At 38.1% G+C, this 20,051-nt stretch overlaps 9 non-coding genes across 9 annotated transcripts; all 9 read right to left on the minus strand.

Annotated features, from left to right (window-relative positions):
- Positions 1-2,595: 2,595 nt before the first annotated feature.
- Positions 2,596-2,668, minus strand: TRNAF-GAA (transfer RNA phenylalanine (anticodon GAA)). The gene has a single exon. It is a non-coding gene; the product is annotated as a tRNA-Phe (tRNA).
- Positions 2,669-7,814: 5,146 nt separating this feature from the next.
- TRNAF-GAA (transfer RNA phenylalanine (anticodon GAA)) lies at positions 7,815-7,887 on the minus strand. Its single transcript has one exon. It is a non-coding gene; the product is annotated as a tRNA-Phe (tRNA).
- Positions 7,888-10,145: 2,258 nt separating this feature from the next.
- Positions 10,146-10,218, minus strand: TRNAC-GCA (transfer RNA cysteine (anticodon GCA)). The gene has a single exon. It is a non-coding gene; the product is annotated as a tRNA-Cys (tRNA).
- A 1,093-nt stretch (positions 10,219-11,311) lies between these two features.
- On the minus strand, positions 11,312-11,384 carry TRNAF-GAA (transfer RNA phenylalanine (anticodon GAA)). The gene has a single exon. It is a non-coding gene; the product is annotated as a tRNA-Phe (tRNA).
- A 1,674-nt stretch (positions 11,385-13,058) lies between these two features.
- TRNAF-GAA (transfer RNA phenylalanine (anticodon GAA)) lies at positions 13,059-13,131 on the minus strand. Its single transcript has one exon. It is a non-coding gene; the product is annotated as a tRNA-Phe (tRNA).
- Positions 13,132-15,956: 2,825 nt separating this feature from the next.
- On the minus strand, positions 15,957-16,029 carry TRNAF-GAA (transfer RNA phenylalanine (anticodon GAA)). Its single transcript has one exon. It is a non-coding gene; the product is annotated as a tRNA-Phe (tRNA).
- A 2,258-nt stretch (positions 16,030-18,287) lies between these two features.
- On the minus strand, positions 18,288-18,360 carry TRNAF-GAA (transfer RNA phenylalanine (anticodon GAA)). Its single transcript has one exon. It is a non-coding gene; the product is annotated as a tRNA-Phe (tRNA).
- Positions 18,361-18,870: 510 nt separating this feature from the next.
- Positions 18,871-18,943, minus strand: TRNAF-GAA (transfer RNA phenylalanine (anticodon GAA)). Its single transcript has one exon. It is a non-coding gene; the product is annotated as a tRNA-Phe (tRNA).
- A 510-nt stretch (positions 18,944-19,453) lies between these two features.
- TRNAF-GAA (transfer RNA phenylalanine (anticodon GAA)) lies at positions 19,454-19,526 on the minus strand. Its single transcript has one exon. It is a non-coding gene; the product is annotated as a tRNA-Phe (tRNA).
- Positions 19,527-20,051: the final 525 nt, after the last annotated feature.

Consider the following 20,051-nt stretch of genomic DNA (forward strand, 5'->3'; position numbering starts at 1 on the left):
TAAGCAATGTCATCTGACTACTGACATCTGTGTTCAAGGGGAAGTGGAAGGTAATGCAGAAAAGAGTTTACTTTACAAAAAAGCATGAAATGGGAAATATTCATTGTCAAACCTGAAGGTAAGAGAGGTGGAAGCAAGTCTAGAAGGAGGACAGAAAGCAAAGTCTATGTTAAATTGATTGTGTTGTAGATCAGTTAAAAAAAATTTGATGAATACAGAAAAAGGACTACAGCTGATGCCAAGACCTATTTTGTTAGAAGCAAAGAACCTCTCAACTGTGCCGAAACCTGGGATTGAACCAGGGACCTTTAGATCTTCAGTCTAACACTCTGCCAACTGAGCTATTTCAGCCTGCTGATATCTGTGGTCTTCATACTTTAATTTGAACCATTTAACAAAATAGATGCAGGACCTGGATGTTTAACCTCATATGGTAGAGATATGTTTTAAGGAGTCCTGCATCATTCCGCAATTAACTGGTGCAATGGGTAAATAGCATTTTTGGGATCCAGGTTAGGTAGTTGTTTTTTTAACTCTGAATGGACTAGCACTATATTACCCAGATATATTTGGCATGAGTAGGTAAGCAATGTCATCTGACTACTGACATCTGTGTTCAAGGGGAAGTGGAAGGTAATGCAGACAAGAGTTTACTTTACAAAAAAGCATGAAATGGGAAATATTCATTGTCAAACCTGAAGGTAAGAGAGGTGGAAGCAAGTTTAGAAGGAGGACATAAAGCAAAGTCTATGTTAAATTGATTGTGTTGTAGATCAGTTGGAAAAAATTTGATGAATAGAGAAAAAGAACTACAGCTGATTTCAAGACCTATTTTGTTAGAAGCAAGGAACCTCTCAACTGTGCCGAAACCCAGGACCTTTAAATCTTCAGTCTAACGCTCTCCCAACTGAGCTATTTCGGCCTTCTGATAGCTGGGGTCTTCATACTTTAATTTGAACCATTTAACAAAATAGATGCAGGACCTGGATTTTTAACCTCATATGGTAGAGATATGTTTTAAGGAGTCCTGTATCATTCCCCAGTTAACAGGTGCAATGGGTAAATAGCATTTTTGGGATCCAGGTTAGGTAGTTGTTTTTTTAACTCTGAATGGACTAGCACTATATTACCCAGATATATTTGGCATGAGTAGGTAAGCAATGTCATCTGACTACTGACATCTGTGTTCAAGGGGAAGTGGAATGTGATGCAGACAAGAGTTTACTTTACAAAAAAGGACGAAATGGAAACCATTCATAGTCAAACCTGAAGGCAAGATAGGTGGAAGAAAGTTTAAAAGGAGGACAGAAAGCAAAGTCTATGTTGAATTGATCATTTTGTAGATCAGTTGATAAAAATGTTGATAGAGAAAAAAGTACTACAGCTGATTCCAAGACCTATTTTGTTAGAAGCAAGGAACCTCTCAACTGTGCCGACAACCGGGATTGAACCAGGGACCTTTAGATCTTCAGTCTAACGCTCTCCCAACTTAGCTATATCAGCCTGCTTATAGCTGTGGTCTTCATAGTTTAATTTAAACCATTTAACAAAATAGATGCAGGACCTGGATTTTTAACCTCATATGGTGAGATATGTTTTAAGGAGTCCTGTATCATTCCGCAATTAACTGGTGCAATGGGTAAATAGCATTTTTGGGATCCAGGTTAGGTAGTTGTTTTTTTAACTCTGAATGTACTAGCACTATATTACCCAGATATATTTGGCATGAGTAGGTAAGCAATGTCATCTGACTACTGACATCTGTGTTCAAGAGGAAGTGGAAGGTAATGCAGACAAGAGTTTACTTTACAAAAAAGCATGACATGGGAAACATTCATAGTAAAACCTGAAGGCAAGAGAGGTGGAAGCAAGTCTAGAAGGAGGACAGAAAGCAAAGTCTATGTTAAATTGATTGTGTTGTAGATCAGTTGTAAACAATTTGATGAATACAGAAAAAGGACTACAGCTGATTCCAAGACCTATTTTGTTAGAAGCAAAGAACCTCTCAACAGTGCCGAAACCCGGGATTGAACCAGGGACCTTTAGATCTTCAGTCTAACACTCTCCCAAATGAGCTATTTCGGCCTGCTGATATCTGTGGTCTTCATACTTTAATTTGAACCATTTAATAAAATAGATGCAGGACCTGGATTTTTAACCTCATATGGTAGAGATATGTTTTAAGGAGTCCTGTATCATTACCCAGTTAACTGGTGCAATGGGTAAACAGCATTTTTGGGATCCAGGTTAGGTAGTTGTTTTTTTAACTCTGAATGGGCTAGCACTATATTACCCAGATATATTATGCATGAGTAGGTAAGCAATGTCATCTGACTACTGACATCTGTGTTCAAGGGGAAGTGGAAGGTAATGCAGACAAGAGTTTACTTTACAAAAAAGCATGAAATGGGAAATATTCATTGTCAAACCTGAAGGTAAGAGAGGTGGAAGCAAGTTTAGAAGGGGGATATAAAGCAAAGTCTATGTTAAATTGATTGTGTTGTAGATCAGTTGGAAAAAATTTGATGAATAGAGAAAAAGTACTACAGCTGATTCCAAAACCCATTTTGTTAGAAGCAAGGAACCTCTCAACTGAGCCGAAACCCGGGATTGAACCAGGGACCTTTAGATCTTCAGTCTAACGCTCTCCCAACTGAGCTATTTCGGCCTTCTGATAGCTGGGGTCTTCATACTTTAATTTAAACCATTTAACAAAATAGATGCAGGACCTGGATTTTTAACCTCATATGGTAGATATATGTTTTAAGGAGTCCTGTATCATTCCGCAATTAACTGGTGCAATGGGTAAATAGCATTTTTGGGATCCAGGTTAGGTAGTTGTGTTTTTTAACTCTGAATGGACTAGCACTATATTACCTAGATATATTTGGCATGAGTAGGTAAGCAATGTCATCTGACTACTGACATCTGTGTTCAAGGGGAAGTGAAATGTGATGCAGACAAGAGTTTACTTTACAAAAAAGGACGAAATGGGAAACATTCATTGTCAAACCTGAAGGCAAGATAGGTGGAAGAAAGTTTAAAAGGAGGACAGAAAGCAAAGTCTATGTTGAATTGATCATTTTGTAGATCAGTTGATAAAAATGTTAATAGAGAAGAAAGTACTACAGCTGATTCCAAGACCTATTTTGTTAGAAGCAAGGAACCTCTCAACTGTGCCAAAACCCAGGATTGAACCAGGGACCTTTAGATCTTCAGTCTAACACTCTCCCAACTGAGATATTGCGGCCTGCTTACAGCTGTGGTCTTCATACTTTAATTTAAACCATTTAACAAAATAGATGCAGGACCTGGATTTTTAACCTCATATGGTAGAGATATGTTTTAAGGAGTCCTGCATCATTCCGCAATTAACTGGTGCAATGGGTAAATAGCATTTTTGGGATCCAGGTTAGGTAGTTGTTTTTTTAACTCTGAATGGACTAGCACTATATTACCCAGATATATTTGGCATGAGTAGGTAAGCAATGTCATCTGACTACTGACATCTGTGTTCAAGAGGAAGTGGAAGGTAATGCAGATAAGAGTTTACTTTACAAAAAAGCATGAAATGGGAAATATTCATTGTCAAACCTGAAGGTAAGAGAGGTGGAAGCAAGTTTAGAAGGAGGACATAAAGCAAAGTCTATGTTAAATTGATTGTGTTGTAGATCAGTTGGAAAAAATTTGATGAATAGAGAAAAAGAACTACAGCTGATTCCAAGACCTATTTTGTTAGAAGCAAGGAACCTCTCAACTGTGCCGAAACCCAGGATTGAACCAGGGACCTTTAGATCTTCAGTCTAACGCTCTCCCAACTGAGCTATTTCGGCCTGCTTATAGCTGTGGTCTTCATACTTTAATTTAAACCATTTAACAAAATAGATGCAGGACCTGGATTTTTAACCTCATATGGTAGAGATATGTTTTAAGGAGTCCTGTATCATTCCGCAATTAACTGGTGCAATGGGTAAATAGCATTTTTGGGATCCAGGTTAGGTAGTTGTTTTTTTAACTCTGAATGGACTAGCACTATATTACCCAGATATATTTGGCATGAGTAGGTAAGCAATGTCATCTGACTACTGACATCTGTGTTCAAGGGGAAGTGGAAGGTAATGCAGACAAGAGTTTACTTTACAAAAAAGCATGAAATGGGAAATATTCATTGTCAAACCTGAAGGTAAGAGAGGTGGAAGCAAGTTTAGAAGGAGGACATAAAGCAAAGTCTATGTTAAATTGATTGTGTTGTAGATCAGTTGGAAAAAATTTGATGAATAGAGAAAAAGAACTACAGCTGATTCCAAGACCTATTTTGTTAGAAGCAAGGAACCTCTCAACTGTGCCGAAACCCAGGATTGAACCAGGGACCTTTAGATCTTCAGTCTAACACTCTCCCAACTGAGCTATTTCGGCCTTCTGATAGCTGGGGTCTTCATACTTTAATTTGAACCATTTAACAAAATAGATGCAGGACCTGGATTTCTAACCTCATATGGTAGAGATATGTTTTAAGGAGTCCTGTATCATTCCGCAATTAACTGGTGCAATGGGCAAATAGCATTTTTGGGATCCAGGTTAGGTAGTTGTTTTTTTAACTCTGAATGGACTAGCACTATATTACCCAGATATATTTGGCATGAGTAGGTAAGCAATGTCATCTGACTACTGACATCTGTGTTCAAGGGGAAGTGGAAGGTAATGCAGACAAGAGTTTACTTTACAAAAAAGCATGAAATGGGAAATATTCATTGTCAAACCTGAAGGTAAGAGAGGTGGAAGCAAGTTTAGAAGGAGGACATAAAGCAAAGTCTATGTTAAATTGATTGTGTTGTAGATCAGTTGGAAAAAATTTGATGAATAGAGAAAAAGAACTACAGCTGATTTCAAGACCTATTTTGTTAGAAGCAAGGAACCTCTCAACTGTGCCGAAACCCAGGACCTTTAAATCTTCAGTCTAACGCTCTCCCAACTGAGCTATTTCGGCCTTCTGATAGCTGGGGTCTTCATACTTTAATTTGAACCATTTAACAAAATAGATGCAGGACCTGGATTTTTAACCTCATATGGTAGAGATATGTTTTAAGGAGTCCTGTATCATTCCCCAGTTAACAGGTGCAATGGGTAAATAGCATTTTTGGGATCCAGGTTAGGTAGTTGTTTTTTTAACTCTGAATGGACTAGCACTATATTACCCAGATATATTTGGCATGAGTAGGTAAGCAATGTCATCTGACTACTGACATCTGTGTTCAAGGGGAAGTGGAAGGTAATGCAGACAAGAGTTTACTTTACAAAAAAGCATGAAATGGGAAATATTCATTGTCAAACCTGAAGGTAAGAGAGGTGGAAGCAAGTTTAGAAGGAGGACATAAAGCAAAGTCTATGTTAAATTGATTGTGTTGTAGATCAGTTGGAAAAAATTTGATGAATAGAGAAAAAGAACTACAGCTGATTCCAAGACCTATTTTGTTAGAAGCAAGGAACCTCTCAACTGTGCCGAAACCCAGGATTGAACCAGGGACCTTTAGATCTTCAGTCTAACACTCTCCCAACTGAGCTATTTCGGCCTTCTGATAGCTGGGGTCTTCATACTTTAATTTGAACCATTTAACAAAATAGATGCAGGACCTGGATTTCTAACCTCATATGGTAGAGATATGTTTTAAGGAGTCCTGTATCATTCCGCAATTAACTGGTGCAATGGGCAAATAGCATTTTTGGGATCCAGGTTAGGTAGTTGTTTTTTTAACTCTGAATGGACTAGCACTATATTACCCAGATATATTTGGCATGAGTAGGTAAGCAATGTCATCTGACTACTGACATCTGTGTTCAAGGGGAAGTGGAAGGTAATGCAGACAAGAGTTTACTTTACAAAAAAGCATGAAATGGGAAATATTCATTGTCAAACCTGAAGGTAAGAGAGGTGGAAGCAAGTTTAGAAGGAGGACATAAAGCAAAGTCTATGTTAAATTGATTGTGTTGTAGATCAGTTGGAAAAAATTTGATGAATAGAGAAAAAGAACTACAGCTGATTTCAAGACCTATTTTGTTAGAAGCAAGGAACCTCTCAACTGTGCCGAAACCCAGGACCTTTAAATCTTCAGTCTAACGCTCTCCCAACTGAGCTATTTCGGCCTTCTGATAGCTGGGGTCTTCATACTTTAATTTGAACCATTTAACAAAATAGATGCAGGACCTGGATTTTTAACCTCATATGGTAGAGATATGTTTTAAGGAGTCCTGTATCATTCCCCAGTTAACAGGTGCAATGGGTAAATAGCATTTTTGGGATCCAGGTTAGGTAGTTGTTTTTTTAACTCTGAATGGACTAGCACTATATTACCCAGATATATTTGGCATGAGTAGGTAAGCAATGTCATCTGACTACTGACATCTGTGTTCAAGGGGAAGTGGAATGTGATGCAGACAAGAGTTTACTTTACAAAAAAGGACGAAATGGAAACCATTCATAGTCAAACCTGAAGGCAAGATAGGTGGAAGAAAGTTTAAAAGGAGGACAGAAAGCAAAGTCTATGTTGAATTGATCATTTTGTAGATCAGTTGATAAAAATGTTGATAGAGAAAAAAGTACTACAGCTGATTCCAAGACCTATTTTGTTAGAAGCAAGGAACCTCTCAACTGTGCCGACAACCGGGATTGAACCAGGGACCTTTAGATCTTCAGTCTAACGCTCTCCCAACTTAGCTATATCAGCCTGCTTATAGCTGTGGTCTTCATAGTTTAATTTAAACCATTTAACAAAATAGATGCAGGACCTGGATTTTTAACCTCATATGGTGAGATATGTTTTAAGGAGTCCTGTATCATTCCGCAATTAACTGGTGCAATGGGTAAATAGCATTTTTGGGATCCAGGTTAGGTAGTTGTTTTTTTAACTCTGAATGTACTAGCACTATATTACCCAGATATATTTGGCATGAGTAGGTAAGCAATGTCATCTGACTACTGACATCTGTGTTCAAGAGGAAGTGGAAGGTAATGCAGACAAGAGTTTACTTTACAAAAAAGCATGACATGGGAAACATTCATAGTAAAACCTGAAGGCAAGAGAGGTGGAAGCAAGTCTAGAAGGAGGACAGAAAGCAAAGTCTATGTTAAATTGATTGTGTTGTAGATCAGTTGTAAACAATTTGATGAATACAGAAAAAGGACTACAGCTGATTCCAAGACCTATTTTGTTAGAAGCAAAGAACCTCTCAACAGTGCCGAAACCCGGGATTGAACCAGGGACCTTTAGATCTTCAGTCTAACACTCTCCCAAATGAGCTATTTCGGCCTGCTGATATCTGTGGTCTTCATACTTTAATTTGAACCATTTAATAAAATAGATGCAGGACCTGGATTTTTAACCTCATATGGTAGAGATATGTTTTAAGGAGTCCTGTATCATTCCCCAGTTAACTGGTGCAATGGGTAAACAGCATTTTTGGGATCCAGGTTAGGTAGTTGTTTTTTTAACTCTGAATGGGCTAGCACTATATTACCCAGATATATTATGCATGAGTAGGTAAGCAATGTCATCTGACTACTGACATCTGTGTTCAAGGGGAAGTGGAAGGTAATGCAGACAAGAGTTTACTTTACAAAAAAGCATGAAATGGGAAATATTCATTGTCAAACCTGAAGGTAAGAGAGGTGGAAGCAAGTTTAGAAGGGGGATATAAAGCAAAGTCTATGTTAAATTGATTGTGTTGTAGATCAGTTGGAAAAAATTTGATGAATAGAGAAAAAGTACTACAGCTGATTCCAAAACCCATTTTGTTAGAAGCAAGGAACCTCTCAACTGAGCCGAAACCCGGGATTGAACCAGGGACCTTTAGATCTTCAGTCTAACGCTCTCCCAACTGAGCTATTTCGGCCTTCTGATAGCTGGGGTCTTCATACTTTAATTTAAACCATTTAACAAAATAGATGCAGGACCTGGATTTTTAACCTCATATGGTAGATATATGTTTTAAGGAGTCCTGTATCATTCCGCAATTAACTGGTGCAATGGGTAAATAGCATTTTTGGGATCCAGGTTAGGTAGTTGTGTTTTTTAACTCTGAATGGACTAGCACTATATTACCTAGATATATTTGGCATGAGTAGGTAAGCAATGTCATCTGACTACTGACATCTGTGTTCAAGGGGAAGTGAAATGTGATGCAGACAAGAGTTTACTTTACAAAAAAGGACGAAATGGGAAACATTCATTGTCAAACCTGAAGGCAAGATAGGTGGAAGAAAGTTTAAAAGGAGGACAGAAAGCAAAGTCTATGTTGAATTGATCATTTTGTAGATCAGTTGATAAAAATGTTAATAGAGAAGAAAGTACTACAGCTGATTCCAAGACCTATTTTGTTAGAAGCAAGGAACCTCTCAACTGTGCCAAAACCCAGGATTGAACCAGGGACCTTTAGATATTCAGTCTAACACTCTCCCAACTGAGATATTGCGGCCTGCTTACAGCTGTGGTCTTCATACTTTAATTTAAACCATTTAACAAAATAGATGCAGGACCTGGATTTTTAACCTCATATGGTAGAGATATGTTTTAAGGAGTCCTGCATCATTCCGCAATTAACTGGTGCAATGGGTAAATAGCATTTTTGGGATCCAGGTTAGGTAGTTGTTTTTTTAACTCTGAATGGACTAGCACTATATTACCCAGATATATTTGGCATGAGTAGGTAAGCAATGTCATCTGACTACTGACATCTGTGTTCAAGAGGAAGTGGAAGGTAATGCAGATAAGAGTTTACTTTACAAAAAAGCATGAAATGGGAAATATTCATTGTCAAACCTGAAGGTAAGAGAGGTGGAAGCAAGTTTAGAAGGAGGACATAAAGCAAAGTCTATGTTAAATTGATTGTGTTGTAGATCAGTTGGAAAAAATTTGATGAATAGAGAAAAAGAACTACAGCTGATTCCAAGACCTATTTTGTTAGAAGCAAGGAACCTCTCAACTGTGCCGAAACCCAGGATTGAACCAGGGACCTTTAGATCTTCAGTCTAACGCTCTCCCAACTGAGCTATTTCGGCCTGCTTATAGCTGTGGTCTTCATACTTTAATTTAAACCATTTAACAAAATAGATGCAGGACCTGGATTTTTAACCTCATATGGTAGAGATATGTTTTAAGGAGTCCTGTATCATTCCGCAATTAACTGGTGCAATGGGTAAATAGCATTTTTGGGATCCAGGTTAGGTAGTTGTTTTTTTAACTCTGAATGGACTAGCACTATATTACCCAGATATATTTGGCATGAGTAGGTAAGCAATGTCATCTGACTACTGACATCTGTGTTCAAGGGGAAGTGGAAGGTAATGCAGACAAGAGTTTACTTTACAAAAAAGCATGAAATGGGAAATATTCATTGTCAAACCTGAAGGTAAGAGAGGTGGAAGCAAGTTTAGAAGGAGGACATAAAGCAAAGTCTATGTTAAATTGATTGTGTTGTAGATCAGTTGGAAAAAATTTGATGAATAGAGAAAAAGAACTACAGCTGATTCCAAGACCTATTTTGTTAGAAGCAAGGAACCTCTCAACTGTGCCGAAACCCAGGATTGAACCAGGGACCTTTAGATCTTCAGTCTAACACTCTCCCAACTGAGCTATTTCGGCCTTCTGATAGCTGGGGTCTTCATACTTTAATTTGAACCATTTAACAAAATAGATGCAGGACCTGGATTTCTAACCTCATATGGTAGAGATATGTTTTAAGGAGTCCTGTATCATTCCGCAATTAACTGGTGCAATGGGCAAATAGCATTTTTGGGATCCAGGTTAGGTAGTTGTTTTTTTAACTCTGAATGGACTAGCACTATATTACCCAGATATATTTGGCATGAGTAGGTAAGCAATGTCATCTGACTACTGACATCTGTGTTCAAGGGGAAGTGGAAGGTAATGCAGACAAGAGTTTACTTTACAAAAAAGCATGAAATGGGAAATATTCATTGTCAAACCTGAAGGTAAGAGAGGTGGAAGCAAGTTTAGAAGGAGGACATAAAGCAAAGTCTATGTTAAATTGATTGTGTTGTAGATCAGTTGGAAAAAAATTGATGAATAGAGAAAAAGTACTACAGCTGATTCCAAGACCTATTTTGTTAGAAGCAAGGAACCTCTCAACTGTGCCGAAACCCGGGATTGAACCAGGGACCTTTAGATCTGCAGTCTAACGCTCTCCCAACTGAGCTATTTCGGCCTGCTTCTAGCTGTGGTCTTCATACTTTAATTTAAATCATTTAACAAAATAGATGCAGGACCTGGATTTTTAACCTCATATGGTAGAGATATGTTTTAAGGAGTCCTGTATCATTCCGCAATTAACTGGTGCAATGGGTAAATAGCATTTTTGGGATCCAGGTTAGGTAGTTGTTTTTTTAACTCTGAATGGACTAGCACTATATTACCCAGATATATTTGGCATGAGTAGGTAAGCAATGTCATCTGACTACTGACATCTGTGTTCAAGGGGAAGTGGAAGGTAATGCAGACAAGAGTTTACTTTACAAAAAAGCATGAAATGGGAAATATTCATTGTCAAACCTGAAGGTAAGAGAGGTGGAAGCAAGTTTAGAAGGAGGACATAAAGCAAAGTCTATGTTAAATTGATTGTGTTGTAGATCAGTTGGAAAAAAATTGATGAATAGAGAAAAAGAACTACAGCTGATTCCAAGACCTATTTTGTTAGAAGCAAGGAACCTCTCAACTGTGCCGAAACCCAGGAATGAACCAGGGACCTTTAGATCTTCAGTCTAACGCTCTCCCAACTGAGCTATTTCGGCCTTCTGATAGCTGGGGTCTTCATACTTTAATTTGAACCATTTAACAAAATAGATGCAGGACCTGGATTTTTAACCTCATATGGTAGAGATATGTTTTAAGGAGTCCTGTATCATTCCCCAGTTAACTGGTGCAATGGGTAAATAGCATTTTTGGGATCCAGGTTAGGTAGTTGTTTTTTTAACTCTGAATGGACTAGCACTATATTACCCAGATATATTTGGCATGAGTAGGTAAGCAATGTCATCTGACTACTGACATCTGTGTTCAAGGGGAAGTGGAAGGTAATGCAGACAAGAGTTTACTTTACAAAAAAGCATGAAATGGGAAATATTCATTGTCAAACCTGAAGGTAAGAGAGGTGGAAGCAAGTTTAGAAGGAGGACATAAAGCAAAGTCTATGTTAAATTGATTGTGTTGTAGATCAGTTGGAAAAAAATTGATGAATAGAGAAAAAGTACTACAGCTGATTCCAAGAACTATTTTGTTAGAAGCAAGGAACCTCTCAACTATGCCGAAACCCGGGATTGAACCAGGGACCTTTAGATCTTCAGTCTAACGCTCTCCCAACTGAGCTATTTCGGCCTTCTGATAGCTGGGGTCTTCATACTTTAATTTGAACCATTTAACAGAATAGATGCAGGACCTGGATTTTTAACCTCATATGGTAGAGATATGTTTTAAGGAGTCCTGTATCATTCCCCAGTTAACTGGTGCAATGGGTAAATAGCATTTTTGGGATCCAGGTTAGGTAGTTGTTTTTTTAACTCTGAATGGACTAGCACTATATTACCTAGATATATTTGGCATGAGTAGGTAAGCAATGTCATCTGACTACTGACATCTGTGTTCAAGGGGAAGTGGAAGGTAATGCAGACAAGAGTTTACTTTACAAAAAAGCATGAAATGGGAAATATTCATTGTCAAACCTGAAGGTAAGAGAGGTGGAAGCAAGTTTAGAAGGAGGACATAAAGCAAAGTTTATGTTAAATTGATTGTGTTGTAGATCAGTTGGAAAAAATTTGATGAATAGAGAAAAAGTACTACAGCTGATTCCAAGACCTATTTTGTTAGAAGCAAGGAACCTCTCAACTGTGCCGAAACACGGGATTGAACCAGGGACCTTTAGATCTTCAGTCTAACGCTCTCCCAACTGAGCTATTTCAGCCTTCTGATAGCTGGGGTCTTCATACTTTAATTTGAACCATTTAACAAAATAGATGCAGGACCTGGATTTTTAACCTCATATGGTAGAGATATGTTTTAAGGAGTCCTGTATCATTCCCCAGTTAACTGGTGCAATGGGTAAATAGCATTTTTGGGATCCAGGTTAGGTAGTTGTTTTTTTAACTCTGAATGGACTAGCACTATATTATCTAGATATATTTGGCATGAGTAGGTAAGCAATGTCATCTGACTACTGACATCTGTGTTCAAGGGGAAGTGGAATGTGATGCAGACAAGAGTTTACTTTACAAAAAAGGACGAAATGGGAAACATTCATTGTCAAACCTGAAGGCAAGATAGGTGGAAGAAAGTTTAAAAGGAGGACAGAAAGCAAAGTCTATGTTGAATTGATCATTTTGTAGATCAGTTGATAAAAATGTTGATAGAGAAAAAAGTACTACAGCTGATTCCAAGACCTATTTTGTTAGAAGCAAGGAACCTCTCAACTGTGCAGAAACCCAGGATTGAACCTGGGACCTTTAGATCTTCAGTCTAACGCTCTCCCAACTGAGCTATTGCGGCCTGCTTATAGCTGGGGTCTTCATACTTTAATTTGAACCATTTAACAAAATAGATGCAGGACCTGGATTTTTAACCTCATATGGTAGAGATATGTTTTAAGGAGTCCTGTATCATTCCCCAGTTAACTGGTGCAATGGGTAAATAGCATTTTTGGGATCCAGGTTAGGTAGTTGTTTTTTTAACTCTGAATGGACTAGCACTATATTACCTAGATATATTTGGCATGAGTAGGTAAGCAATGTCATCTGACTACTGACATCTGTGTTCAAGGGGAAGTGGAAGGTAATGCAGACAAGAGTTTACTTTACAAAAAAGCATGAAATGGGAAATATTCATTGTCAAACCTGAAGGTAAGAGAGGTGGAAGCAAGTTTAGAAGGAGGACATAAAGCAAAGTTTATGTTAAATTGATTGTGTTGTAGATCAGTTGGAAAAAATTTGATGAATAGAGAAAAAGTACTACAGCTGATTCCAAGACCTATTTTGTTAGAAGCAAGGAACCTCTCAACTGTGCCGAAACCCGGGATTGAACCAGGGACCTTTAGATCTTCAGTCTAACGCTCTCCCAACTGAGCTATTTCGGCCTTCTCATAGCTAGTGTCTTCATACTTTAATTTGAACCATTTAACAAAATAGATGCAGGACCTGGATTTTTAACCGCATATGGTAGAGATATGTTTTAAGGAGTCCTGTATCATTCCCCAGTTAACTGGTGCAATGGGTAAATAGCATTTTTGGGATCCAGGTTACGTAGTTGTTGTTTTAACTCTGAATGGACTAGCACTATATTACCTAGATATATTTGGCATGAGTAGGTAAGCAATGTCATCTGACTACTGACATCTGTGTTCAAGGGGAAGTGGAATGTGATGCAGACAAGAGTTTACTTTACAAAAAAGGACGAAATGGGAAACATTCATTGTCAAACCTGAAGGCAAGATAGGTGGAAGAAAGTTTAAAAGGAGGAAAGAAAGCAAAGTCTATGTTGAATTGATCATTTTGTAGATCAGTTGATAAAAATGTTGATAGAGAAAAAAGTACTACAGCTGATTCCAAGACCTATTTTGTTAGAAGCAAGGAACATCTCAACTGTGCCGAAACCCGGGATTGAACCAGGGACCTGTAGATCTTCAGTCTAACGCTCTCCCAACTGAGCTATTGCGGCCTGCTTATAGCTGTTGTCTTCATACTTTAATTTAAACCATTTAACAAAATAGATGCAGGACCTGGCTTTTTAACCTCATATGGTAGAGATATGTTTTAAGGAGTCCTGTATCATTCCGCAATTAACTGGTGCAATGGGCAAATAGCAGTTTTGGGATCCAGGTTAGGTAGTTGTTTTTTTAACTCTGAATGAACTAGCACTATATTACCCAGATATATTTGGCATGAGTAGGTAAGCAATGTCATCTGACTACTGACATCTGTGTTCAAGGGGAAGTGGAAGGTAATGCAGACAAGAGTTTACTTTACAAAAAAGCATGAAATGGGAAATATTCATTGTCAAACCTGAAGGTAAGAGAGGTGGAAGCAAGTTTAGAAGGAGGACATAAAGCAAAGTCTATGTTAAATTGATTGTGTTGTAGATCAGTTGGAAAAAATTTGATGAATAGAGAAAAAGAACTACAGCTGATTTCAAGACCTATTTTGTTAGAAGCAAGGAACCTCTCAACTGTGCCGAAACCCAGGACCTTTAAATCTTCAGTCTAACGCTCTCCCAACTGAGCTATTTCGGCCTTCTGATAGCTGGGGTCTTCATACTTTAATTTGAACCATTTAACAAAATAGATGCAGGACCTGGATTTTTAACCTCATATGGTAGAGATATGTTTTAAGGAGTCCTGTATCATTCCCCAGTTAACAGGTGCAATGGGTAAATAGCATTTTTGGGATCCAGGTTAGGTAGTTGTTTTTTTAACTCTGAATGGACTAGCACTATATTACCCAGATATATTTGGCATGAGTAGGTAAGCAATGTCATCTGACTACTGACATCTGTGTTCAAGGGGAAGTGGAATGTGATGCAGACAAGAGTTTACTTTACAAAAAAGGATGAAATGGAAACCATTCATAGTCAAACCTGAAGGCAAGATAGGTGGAAGAAAGTTTAAAAGGAGGACAGAAAGCAAAGTCTATGTTGAATTGATCATTTTGTAGATCAGTTGATAAAAATGTTGATAGAGAAAAAAGTACTACAGCTGATTCCAAGACCTATTTTGTTAGAAGCAAGGAACCTCTCAACTGTGCCGACAACCGGGATTGAACCAGGGACCTTTAGATCTTCAGTCTAACGCTCTCCCAACTTAGCTATATCAGCCTGCTTATAGCTGTGGTCTTCATAGTTTAATTTAAACCATTTAACAAAATAGATGCAGGACCTGGATTTTTAACCTCATATGGTGAGATATGTTTTAAGGAGTCCTGTATCATTCCGCAATTAACTGGTGCAATGGGTAAATAGCATTTTTGGGATCCAGGTTAGGTAGTTGTTTTTTTAACTCTGAATGTACTAGCACTATATTACCCAGATATATTTGGCATGAGTAGGTAAGCAATGTCATCTGACTACTGACATCTGTGTTCAAGAGGAAGTGGAAGGTAATGCAGACAAGAGTTTACTTTACAAAAAAGCATGACATGGGAAACATTCATAGTAAAACCTGAAGGCAAGAGAGGTGGAAGCAAGTCTAGAAGGAGGACAGAAAGCAAAGTCTATGTTAAATTGATTGTGTTGTAGATCAGTTGTAAACAATTTGATGAATACAGAAAAAGGACTACAGCTGATTCCAAGACCTATTTTGTTAGAAGCAAAGAACCTCTCAACAGTGCCGAAACCCGGGATTGAACCAGGGACCTTTAGATCTTCAGTCTAACACTCTCCCAAATGAGCTATTTCGGCCTGCTGATATCTGTGGTCTTCATACTTTAATTTGAACCATTTAATAAAATAGATGCAGGACCTGGATTTTTAACCTCATATGGTAGAGATATGTTTTAAGGAGTCCTGTATCATTCCCCAGTTAACTGGTGCAATGGGTAAACAGCATTTTTGGGATCCAGGTTAGGTAGTTGTTTTTTTAACTCTGAATGGGCTAGCACTATATTACCCAGATATATTATGCATGAGTAGGTAAGCAATGTCATCTGACTACTGACATCTGTGTTCAAGGGGAAGTGGAAGGTAATGCAGACAAGAGTTTACTTTACAAAAAAGCATGAAATGGGAAATATTCATTGTCAAACCTGAAGGTAAGAGAGGTGGAAGCAAGTTTAGAAGGGGGATATAAAGCAAAGTCTATGTTAAATTGATTGTGTTGTAGATCAGTTGGAAAAAATTTGATGAATAGAGAAAAAGTACTACAGCTGATTCCAAAACCCATTTTGTTAGAAGCAAGGAACCTCTCAACTGAGCCGAAACCCGGGATTGAACCAGGGACCTTTAGATCTTCAGTCTAACGCTCTCCCAACTGAGCTATTTCGGCCTTCTGATAGCTGGGGTCTTCATACTTTAATTTAAACCATTTAACAAAATAGATGCAGGACCTGGATTTTTAACCTCATATGGTAGATATATGTTTTAAGGAGTCCTGTATCATTCCGCAATTAACTGGTGCAATGGGTAAATAGCATTTTTGGGATCCAGGTTAGGTAGTTGTGTTTTTTAACTCTGAATGGACTAGCACTATATTACCTAGATATATTTGGCATGAGTAGGTAAGCAATGTCATCTGACTACTGACATCTGTGTTCAAGGGGAAGTGAAATGTGATGCAGACAAGAGTTTACTTTACAAAAAAGGACGAAATGGGAAACATTCATTGTCAAACCTGAAGGCAAGATAGGTGGAAGAAAGTTTAAAAGGAGGACAGAAAGCAAAGTCTATGTTGAATTGATCATTTTGTAGATCAGTTGATAAAAATGTTAATAGAGAAGAAAGTACTACAGCTGATTCCAAGACCTATTTTGTTAGAAGCAAGGAACCTCTCAACTGTGCCAAAACCCAGGATTGAACCAGGGACCTTTAGATCTTCAGTCTAACACTCTCCCAACTGAGATATTGCGGCCTGCTTACAGCTGTGGTCTTCATACTTTAATTTAAACCATTTAACAAAATAGATGCAGGACCTGGATTTTTAACCTCATATGGTAGAGATATGTTTTAAGGAGTCCTGCATCATTCCGCAATTAACTGGTGCAATGGGTAAATAGCATTTTTGGGATCCAGGTTAGGTAGTTGTTTTTTTAACTCTGAATGGACTAGCACTATATTACCCAGATATATTTGGCATGAGTAGGTAAGCAATGTCATCTGACTACTGACATCTGTGTTCAAGAGGAAGTGGAAGGTAATGCAGATAAGAGTTTACTTTACAAAAAAGCATGAAATGGGAAATATTCATTGTCAAACCTGAAGGTAAGAGAGGTGGAAGCAAGTTTAGAAGGAGGACATAAAGCAAAGTCTATGTTAAATTGATTGTGTTGTAGATCAGTTGGAAAAAAATTGATGAATAGAGAAAAAGAACTACAGCTGATTCCAAGACCTATTTTGTTAGAAGCAAGGAACCTCTCAACTGTGCCGAAACCCAGGATTGAACCAGGGACCTTTAGATCTTCAGTCTAACGCTCTCCCAACTGAGCTATTTCGGCCTGCTTATAGCTGTGGTCTTCATACTTTAATTTAAACCATTTAACAAAATAGATGCAGGACCTGGATTTTTAACCTCATATGGTAGAGATATGTTTTAAGGAGTCCTGTATCATTCCGCAATTAACTGGTGCAATGGGTAAATAGCATTTTTGGGATCCAGGTTAGGTAGTTGTTTTTTTAACTCTGAATGGACTAGCACTATATTACCCAGATATATTTGGCATGAGTAGGTAAGCAATGTCATCTGACTACTGACATCTGTGTTCAAGGGGAAGTGGAAGGTAATGCAGACAAGAGTTTACTTTACAAAAAAGCATGAAATGGGAAATATTCATTGTCAAACCTGAAGGTAAGAGAGGTGGAAGCAAGTTTAGAAGGAGGACATAAAGCAAAGTCTATGTTAAATTGATTGTGTTGTAGATCAGTTGGAAAAAATTTGATGAATAGAGAAAAAGAACTACAGCTGATTCCAAGACCTATTTTGTTAGAAGCAAGGAACCTCTCAACTGTGCCGAAACCCAGGATTGAACCAGGGACCTTTAGATCTTCAGTCTAACGCTCTCCCAACTGAGCTATTTCGGCCTTCTGATAGCTGGGGTCTTCATACTTTAATTTGAACCATTTAACAAAATAGATGCAGGACCTGGATTTCTAACCTCATATGGTAGAGATATGTTTTAAGGAGTCCTGTATCATTCCGCAATTAACTGGTGCAATGGGCAAATAGCATTTTTGGGATCCAGGTTAGGTAGTTGTTTTTTTAACTCTGAATGGACTAGCACTATATTACCCAGATATATTTGGCATGAGTAGGTAAGCAATGTCATCTGACTACTGACATCTGTGTTCAAGGGGAAGTGGAAGGTAATGCAGACAAGAGTTTACTTTACAAAAAAGCATGAAATGGGAAATATTCATTGTCAAACCTGAAGGTAAGAGAGGTGGAAGCAAGTTTAGAAGGAGGACATAAAGCAAAGTCTATGTTAAATTGATTGTGTTGTAGATCAGTTGGAAAAAAATTGATGAATAGAGAAAAAGTACTACAGCTGATTCCAAGACCTATTTTGTTAGAAGCAAGGAACCTCTCAACTGTGCCGAAACCCGGGATTGAACCAGGGACCTTTAGATCTTCAGTCTAACGCTCTCCCAACTGAGCTATTTCGGCCTGCTTCTAGCTGTGGTCTTCATACTTTAATTTAAACCATTTAACAAAATAGATGCAGGACCTGGATTTTTAACCTCATATGGTAGAGATATGTTTTAAGGAGTCCTGTATCATTCCGCAATTAACTGGTGCAATGGGTAAATAGCATTTTTGGGATCCAGGTTAGGTAGTTGTTTTTTTAACTCTGAATGGACTAGCACTATATTACCCAGATATATTTGGCATGAGTAGGTAAGCAATGTCATCTGACTACTGACATCTGTGTTCAAGGGGAAGTGGAAGGTAATGCAGACAAGAGTTTACTTTACAAAAAAGCATGAAATGGGAAATATTCATTGTCAAACCTGAAGGTAAGAGAGGTGGAAGCAAGTTTAGAAGGAGGACATAAAGCAAAGTCTATGTTAAATTGATTGTGTTGTAGATCAGTTGGAAAAAAATTGATGAATAGAGAAAAAGAACTACAGCTGATTCCAAGAACTATTTTGTTAGAAGCAAGGAACCTCTCAACTGTGCCGAAACCCGGGATTGAACCAGGGACCTTTAGATCTTCAGTCTAACGCTCTCCCAACTGAGCTATTTCGGCCTTCTGATAGCTGGGGTCTTCATACTTTAATTTGAACCATTTAACAGAATAGATGCAGGACCTGGATTTTTAACCTCATATGGTAGAGATATGTTTTAAGGAGTCCTGTATCATTCCCCAGTTAACTGGTGCAATGGGTAAATAGCATTTTTGGGATCCAGGTTAGGTAGTTTTTTTTTTAACTCTGAATGGACTAGCACTATATTACCCAGATATATTTGGCATGAGTAGGTAAGCAATGTCATCTGACTACTGACATCTGTGTTCAAGGGGAAGTGGAAGGTAATGCAGACAAGAGTTTACTTTACAAAAAAGCATGAAATGGGAAATATTCATTGTCAAACCTGAAGGTAAGAGAGGTGGAAGCAAGTTTAGAAGGAGGACATAAAGCAAAGTCTATGTTAAATTGATTGTGTTGTAGATCAGTTGGAAAAAAATTGATGAATAGAGAAAAAGTACTACAGCTGATTCCAAGAACTATTTTGTTAGAAGCAAGGAACCTCTCAACTGTGCCGAAACCCGGGATTGAACCAGGGACCTTTAGATCTTCAGTCTAACGCTCTCCCAACTGAGCTATTTCGGCCTTCTGATAGCTGGGGTCTTCATACTTTAATTTGAACCATTTAACAGAATAGATGCAGGACCTGGATTTTTAACCTCATATGGTAGAGATATGTTTTAAGGAGTCCTGTATCATTCCCCAGTTAACTGGTGCAATGGGTAAATAGCATTTTTGGGATCCAGGTTAGGTAGTTGTTTTTTTAACTCTGAATGGACTAGCACTATATTACCTAGATATATTTGGCATGAGTAGGTAAGCAATGTCATCTGACTACTGACATCTGTGTTCAAGGGGAAGTGGAAGGTAATGCAGACAAGAGTTTACTTTACAAAAAAGCATGAAATGGGAAATATTCATTGTCAAACCTGAAGGTAAGAGAGGTGGAAGCAAGTTTAGAAGGAGGACATAAAGCAAAGTTTATGTTAAATTGATTGTGTTGTAGATCAGTTGGAAAAAATTTGATGAATAGAGAAAAAGTACTACAGCTGATTCCAAGACCTATTTTGTTAGAAGCAAGGAACCTCTCAACTGTGCCGAAACACGGGA

Source organism: Lissotriton vulgaris, chromosome 8, assembly GCF_964263255.1.
Source record: "Lissotriton vulgaris chromosome 8, aLisVul1.2, whole genome shotgun sequence".
Classification (NCBI taxonomy): Eukaryota; Metazoa; Chordata; class Amphibia; order Caudata; family Salamandridae; genus Lissotriton; species Lissotriton vulgaris.